The sequence below is a fragment of the Mus caroli genome, chromosome 2, assembly GCF_900094665.2.
Source record: "Mus caroli chromosome 2, CAROLI_EIJ_v1.1, whole genome shotgun sequence".
Taxonomy (NCBI): Eukaryota; Metazoa; Chordata; class Mammalia; order Rodentia; family Muridae; genus Mus; species Mus caroli.
This window is the reverse complement of record NC_034571.1, coordinates 164,268,378-164,274,202: the sequence shown is the minus strand read 5'-3', so window position 1 is coordinate 164,274,202 and position 5,825 is coordinate 164,268,378. Positions and strand designations below refer to the sequence as shown.

The 5,825-nt window shown below is 48.9% G+C and overlaps 1 long non-coding RNA gene across 1 annotated transcript in view; it reads right to left on the bottom strand.

The window, feature by feature from the left end:
- Positions 1–5,572, bottom strand: part of LOC110309081 — a 14,536-nt gene extending 8,964 nt beyond the window's left edge. Inside the window, exon 1 of the long non-coding RNA XR_002379655.1 lies at positions 5,176–5,572. This is a non-coding gene — a long non-coding RNA (uncharacterized LOC110309081). The remainder of the gene's footprint in view (positions 1–5,175) is intronic.
- Positions 5,573–5,825: the final 253 nt, after the last annotated feature.

Here is a 5,825-nt window from a genome sequence, read left to right as displayed (position 1 = left end):
CCCCTTCCCTCCCCTCCCTTCCCCTTCCCTTCCCTTCCCTTCCCTCCATACCCTGTTTAGCTGCTGCTCACAATAATAAACCTGTGTGGTGTCTCTCCTGTTAGTCTGTCTATTGTCTATTTATTGCTTGTACTAAAACCATCGGACCTTCAGAGGAAAACAGAACACTCCCAAGGGCTCTAGTTAACATTGAACAAGATATTTAATGAGATTTTTTTTTCTCCCATCGGTGAATGGTGCGGGAATACCCCTGCGTCCATGGGATGACAATATTCTCAGAGTTTGTAGGGTGATTAATCCCATGATGCCCTGCTCTTCCCACTATAAGGAGTGCTGGCGATGATCATGGCCATGTTTGCAGCATCCTTCAGAGGAACTGCAGGCTTAATGTTTCTAGCTGCTGTTGACTCTTGGCACTACAACCCCAAAAGTCTGGCTTCATTTAAATTTTCAAGTAAGAGAACTGAGGCCTCAGAAAGGTGAGGGAGGATGGGGGTGCTATCTCACGTGGCTGGCCAGCTCCTGGGAGCTCTTCCTGTTCCCGTACATTTCTGGCATGCTTGATGGGGGAGAGCTGCTGGCTTTGTTGGGAGACACTTGGTAAGAGGTTTCAGGGGACTGCAGAAGCCACCCCCTGCAAGACGGCGAGTGGCGAGTTGCGAGTTGCAGTGGCTCTGAGGCTATCAAGTGCAGATTGCTTTGGGCAGTCCCCACAAGAGCGGCTCTCAGCACAGGGCACCCTTGTAGCAGACACCAATACCCAGAAGGTGGCGCTGTAGGCTCTCCCACGGCCATGATCACAGAGGCAGAGCCACAGCAGCCCATAACATTTGCGGTAGTTTTGTGAAAGCTGTAATTTGCAAATGTAAGTACTTAAAAGATGATTTTCCTGAGTTACGGAGTCTTTCCACCTTTCAACAAAACGCCTCTGTGTGAGTGCAAATTGCTTCTTGTGGGATGCTGCCATTCCTCCATCACACTGGGGGACACAGGGCTAAATACAAAGAAAGGAACCATTGTTGGTTTATTTCCTTATTGAATATTGTTAGCATATTCAAAACGAACCTGTGCTTGTACAAAAGGTACTATTCAATGAACATATCTCCAACGAGTATTATGCAAACACAGCATGCACAGATCTGCAGTTGAGGGCTCTGGGCCTGAGAGACCCCAAGTGAGTGGCGGCTGTGCAACCAACATGGTGGCATGTAAATCCCATTCCAGATGAGGTGCCTGTTCACAATCCGGGTTATGGGTTACCAACTAAGGACCCTTAGCCGTGCAGACTGTTCCATTGGCTACTGGCTGGAGAAGGACAAGCAGGGTGAGCAGAAAGGAGAGATTTCTTGGGAAGACAAAGCGTTGTCAGGGTGCAGCTGTAGTTGTGTTGGCTCTTTGCAGTTTGCTGGGGTAGAAGTCACATACCCACATACAGTGGGAACTGACATACCATGGGGCAGGAGGTCACTCTAGAATTTGGGTTATACTGGAGTCAGAGGTCACTCTGGGGTAGAGATCATTCTGGAGTTTGGGATATCCTAGGGTGGGAGGTTGCTGGGATTTGGGATACGCTGGGGAGAGAAGTCTGTCTGAGATCTGGGATATACTGGATGAGAAGTCACTTTGGGATGCTAGTGGTCAGTCTTCACACGCCCTGTACACTGGAAGCTTACATAATTGAGCAAACCAATAGAGGGAAGCACTGTGCAGGGGACCATGTGTGTCTGAGGAGCCATTACTCACTTGTTCCAGGCCAGTACTTCCCAGCTTGTATACCTCAAGTGACCAACCCTTTCAACAAAATGTTGCAGGAAGGAATCTGTCTTCTCTCACCCAGGGCTGGAGGCTGCTTCTCAACCCCCTGGCTCTGGCTTAGCATGTTGATTAAACTCTGATCAACAGGGTTGAGCAGAAGTCATGCTCTGTGTGTTGTGAACTCAGCCTGCAAAAGGTCTTCCCTGGTCCTGCTGTTGTTTCTAGAACTGTGGCTACCTCATGCACAAGTCTGGGTAGCCTGCTGGAGGCTGACACCCCAGCTAAGTGCTGCTGGGTAGCTGATGTCTGCTGAGCAGGAGCCATCTCTGCAGGTTGTGAAGTGGTGGTTTGTCACACAGAAGACTGCTAATTCACTTGCGGGATGTAAAATTTCTTGTGTATTTCTCTTTTCCTTGTCTGTCTCTCTCTGTTTGTCTGTCTCTCTCTCTCCCTCTCCCCCTCTCTGTCTTTCTGTCTCTCTCTATCTGTCTCTGTCTCTCCCTCCTTTCTGTCTGTCTCTGTCTCTTCTGTCCCTGTCTCTGTTTCCCTCTCTCTCTCTCTCTCTCTCTCTCTCTCTCTCTCTCTCTCTCTCCATCTGCCTCTGTCTGTCTTCGTCTCTGTTTCTTTGTATCTCTGTCCCTGTCTCTGTTTCTCTCTCTCTCTTCCTGTCTCCCTGTCTGTTTGTCTGTCTGTCTGTCCCTGTCTCCCTCTCTCTGTCTCTTTTTATCCATGACTGAAAAGGACAAAGTATCATGTCAGGAAAGTGTAGAAGCAATGTGAGCTTTTGAATTTTTGGGTCTTTATGACATTTTTGAACATACTTGTTCTTTTGGTCCCTTTGCCCACTCCCTCCCCGCCCCCCAGCCCCATCCTGCCCAACTCTTGCTGGGTTCTCTCTTCCCTGAAATGTCCACTCTGCCTTGATATCACATGTATTTTACAAGCCTCACTTAAAGATGTCCACTTTCTGCTAAGACCTCTTCTTCCCTCTCACTGTCTCCTTTCTGGCTTCATGGCTCACACGACCTAAGTTAGCAGGTGCTTTACCAGCTGGGCCGTCTTCCAGCCTTTACACCAGCTTTGGAGACATTAAAAAGCTCTTAAATACAATCTTGGTCACAAGTGCCAACCAATAAGAAACAGATGCAATTCTCTTAGCGTCGCCAAAGTAGAAAAGAGGACAAAAAGTTTCAGGATGGAAGTGGCCTCTGCCTCTCGCAGGTGACCCTCGAGGTATTTGCTGGATGGTCTTACGAGAGACAGAGGAACATGGTGCCTCATACTGTCACACAGTATAGCACAGCTTGCTGTCCTCCAGGTTCAGACTTGGAGAAGGCCCTCCTTTGTGCTCATAAAAGCTTTCAATGTCATTTCTATCCCGCAAGCCAGCTCTTCTGTGCAGGTAAATGCATTCAGCGTCGTTCCCATTTTGTGCAATGCAATTGCTTGGGCAAATGACTGGGGATAAGAGCAGGGGCTGGGATAAGAGCAGCGTTAGCTTTTAGGGCATCTTCTCTTCAGGTGTGGACAGGGGACCACCTGCCCAGCATCACTTGGGACAGGGGACCACCTGCCCAACATTACTTGGGACAGGAGACCACCTGCCTATCATTAATTGGGGCAGGGGACCACCTGCCCAATATCACCTGGGACAGGAGACTGCCTGCCTAACACATCTGAGATAGAGGAGCACCTGTCCAGAATCACCTGGGACAGGGGACCACCTGCCTAACATCTGGCATAGGCGAGTACCTGCTCAGCATAACTTGGGACAAGGGACTCCCTGCCTAACATCACCTAAGACAGAGCATCACCTGGGACAGGGGACCACCTGCTCAGCATCACCTGGGACAGGGGACTACCTGCCCAGCATCATCTGGGACAGGAGACTACCAGACTAACATCACCTGGGACAGGGGACCACCTGCTCAGTATCACCTGGGACAGGGGACACCTGTCCAGAATCACCTGGGACAGGGGACCACCTGCCTAGCATCACCTGGGACAGGGGACCACCTGCCCAACATTACTTGGGACAGGAGACCACCTGCCTATCATTAATTGGGGCAGGGGACCACCTGCCCAATATCACCTGGGACAGGGGACCACCTGCCTAGCATCACCTGGGCAAGAACAGTAGAAGGGCTTCTTTGAATCACACATTTCTGGGTCCAAGCTGAAGACAGGTTCAGAGTCTGTGGCAAACAGTGCAACTGTCTGGAGTGCACTGGAAGGGGAAGGAGGAGGCACTGTTGCCCAGTGGTGAGTTCCTGGGAGACTTCCCCCTTTGTTAAGTAGAGAATCTTAAAGGTCTCAGTGAGATGCTGAGCTGTGACCTAGAAAGTGTGGAAGACTGGCTTTGATTTGGCTTCTAGAAGTGTGTGTGTGTGTGTGTGTGGTCATGTTTGTACATCTGTGTGAATGTGTATTCCTGTGTGTGTTCATGTATGTGCATGTGTATGTGTGTGTGCATGTGTATATGTTTATGTGTGTCTATGTATGCATGCGTGTGTGTGTGTGTGTGTGTACATCCAGGCCTTATGCATGGTGAGCCCTACCACTAAGTTACACTCGGCTTTCAGGAGAGAGTTGCTTAATAAGGAAAGCTGACTTCGCACAGGGAGAAAGAATCGACTCCGACAGAGAGACTGCTATCTGATTTAGGATGCTGCCATTTGGAATAAACTTTGTGTTATTGAAACCTGGCTGTGTCTCTAGTAAATCCTAACAATTGTCGATTCCTGTGTAGTCAATTTCCCTGCCACGGAGAAACTTAAAGCAGTATTGACATTTTCTTACTAGCCGCATTCTTTCTGGTCAGAAGTTCAGATGAAATCTGCGTATTTTGTCTTTATGTGTCTGTGTGTGTTATCTCTCTGTGTGTATGTCATAGGAGTAAGGCTGTGACTGAGGCCAAAGGGAGTCTGGGATTCCCTGGAGTCATTGTCACAGGGGCATGGGAGCCACCTAAAGTGGGCGCTGGGAACGAAACTTCATATATCCATATACTTTTCATTAAGAGGTTGAATATAAGCACTTAAATTCAAGACAAATGAAACAGCGTTTGGATAAAAAGATGAAACTGATACCAACTCAGTGTGCTTTTAAGCACTTTTTTTTCTAACATAATATTTTTACTGAAGATTTGGGAATTTCACATAATGCACCCCAATGACGCTCACTTCCAAGTTTTCCCACCTCCAACTCCTCACCCAGTGACCACTCTCCCCACCACCTAACCCCCAAAAGAAGAAAGAAAATAACAGAAGAAACCTGCACAAGTCCACCTGTGCTGCTCATACACCCACTGGAACACGGTCAAACTCCCAGGGCCCAACCCGTTAAAAAAGCCGGAGCCCTTCCCCACCCCACCCCTGCCAGAAGCAATCAATTGCACAGAGCTCACTTAAGCATCCTTACCATGCTTTTTAAGAGTTCCCTTCCATGGCTTCCTGTTGAGGGGTGGGGAGGCGTTGTCACAGAAGCCTTCTAATGGCCCTCTCTCTCAACTGCTAGTCTAGCAGCAAGTATTCTTAACCACTGAGACACCTCTCCTGCTCCTCAGAAAGGATTTAACTCAGAAAGGATGCGTCTGTGTCACAGTAAATCTTTATTGTCAGTTTGGCTGAATTTAGAATCACCCAGGAGACAGCTTAGGCAGAAACTGTGAGGACATTTCCAGAGGAGTTTAACAGAGGAGAGCCCGCCCTAAGGGTGGATTGAACTCTTCCATGGCCTAGGATCCTGAACTGATCCAGGGAGAGAAAAGGAGGAAGCCATTAAACACCCAACATCCACCTCTTTCTGCCTGATGACCGTAGACGGGACCAGCTGCCACATGCTGCCACCGCTGTTATTTTCTGACCACAAGGGATGGTATTCCTTTTAAAATCATGGACCCAAGTCAACCTTTCTTCAATTCCGTTGCTACTATCAGGCATTTTGTCAGAGCAGTGAGATGCTCAAGGATGCCCTGGAGGGTGTGGCAGCACACGGGCCAAGCACTCAGAGCTCATGGAGAAGCTCTCTCTCTCTCTCTCTCTCTCTCTCTCTCTCTCTCTCTCTCTCTC